We start from the raw sequence: 1,813 nt of genomic DNA, 5'->3' as shown, positions 1-1,813 counted from the left end.
AAAGGCCCTGTTTTCTCTTGCCTGACTAAAACATCCTTGAAAAATTAGCAGGCTTTACAAAATGCCAAGATCTTTAATAAGTAACAGGTTGAAAAGCATTTTTTTTACTACAGGGGAAGGGGCTGTCACATCTGGGGGATTTTTTCACACACTAAATCCCAACAGACCCAAACCCAAATAGTTTTGAATTTCCAGTGTTTGACGAACAGCAGGCTAACTCTATCAAGACACTCCCTTGACTTTACCAGGCCTTTGAGCCCCTGCAGTCCCCCCCTTCTCAGACATCAGTCCCTCTTATTCCCTCCATGGGAACCCGTCTTCCTGCAGGAGTCATTAAAGGTAAGAAAGTTTGAGAAACCCCCATGGTCTCTTTGGAGACACACAGCAGACACTGCGTTTCCTGGAATTCAAAAGTTGGACAACGTGTTTCAGATCCTTTCTTAACTAACTCCCCCGTGTTGAACTGTCATGGCTGCTGCAGGTGAGATGATAATTGCAGTCTCGGGGGAGATAAAGTCACACCATCTCTCGCCTGGATTTCAGAGTCTGCCTGCTGCTCTCTCACAGAACTTTGCTGTTATAGCCCTAACTGAGGCCGCCACCCCAGCACTGGGGTAGGAGTCAGGTGAGTGTTTCCTAGGTCAGCCTGAAAGGCTTACGTTTCTAGGTAGAAAAGAGGAGAATCAGGAGTTGGTTGAGGGATAATGTCTAAAATATGGACCACTCAATGTGGGGTAGCTACTGATCTAGTGCTAGATAAAAATTCCGGCGATGGGAGTGGAGCTTTCTGAAGGAAATTGGGAGGCTGCTCTGCCATACCAACACTGCTCTTTCAGAGGTAGCTTTCAAAATTTTGGAGCACAAAAAAATGCTATAGATTAATTTCACTTTTTATAAAACACAAATATATGATTATAGGATCACTGAATAACAATAATCCAGTTTCTGTTTTAAAGTATAGTATCCTATATATGTTTCACGTCCAGCAATTTTGATCACAGCTCAATTTTGTGCAATAATTTCTGTAATGGATGTTATTTTATTTTCATTCCTGTTCCAAAATTATGTAGTCATTCCATTACAATACTGATATTTCTTGAGTAATTGAGTTCTGTAATGGATAATTGTTCAGGGCACTTGGATTGTATCAAATTCAGTAATGTTGATACTGATGCGATATTGGTTTATGAAATCAAGTCTTGGATAAATAGGAAATGACCATAGCTAAGCTTATTAAATATGTCGAAGATATGCGAGGCATTTGCCTATGTGGAGGAAAACCAAGTGGGGGCTATCAGAGCCTTCCAACAGTAAACATCAATGTCGTTGCCACCCGGCAACCCAGGTTTGAATCCTGACTTTACCTCTTCTGGATGTATCTCTGAAGCTCTCTATGGATAAATTCTCTTTTCCTGACAAAGGAGAGTAATACTACCTCCTAGTGCATACAGCCATGTGTGTGATATACATTAAAATACACTAACGACTCATATCAGCTGTTTGGGAAGGGCTACAGAAATATACACAGAAAACATTTGAATGACTTTCAAAAGATAATATATAGAATTAATTTTCAGAGTGACGTTATAAGTGCAATATTTTTATTTATAATTTTTGTTTTTTAAAAAAAGTCTCTAACTCTGATTTCCATGCAGAATCCTGCGCTCATGAGTTTGAATCAAAATCTCTGGATAATAACAGAATGTCCTTGCAATGGAAATAGCAGTGATCTATGGGTTTGAAATAGTCATTGGAATCACGGGGAATTTCTCACTCATAATTCATCACATCTGCCTCTATGTCCATGGATGCA

This window comes from Echinops telfairi, unplaced genomic scaffold (assembly GCF_000313985.2).
Source record: "Echinops telfairi isolate 266 unplaced genomic scaffold, ASM31398v2 ScPeMD7_655;HRSCAF=1070, whole genome shotgun sequence".
Classification (NCBI taxonomy): Eukaryota; Metazoa; Chordata; class Mammalia; order Afrosoricida; family Tenrecidae; genus Echinops; species Echinops telfairi.
This window is presented reverse-complemented; position numbering follows the sequence as displayed.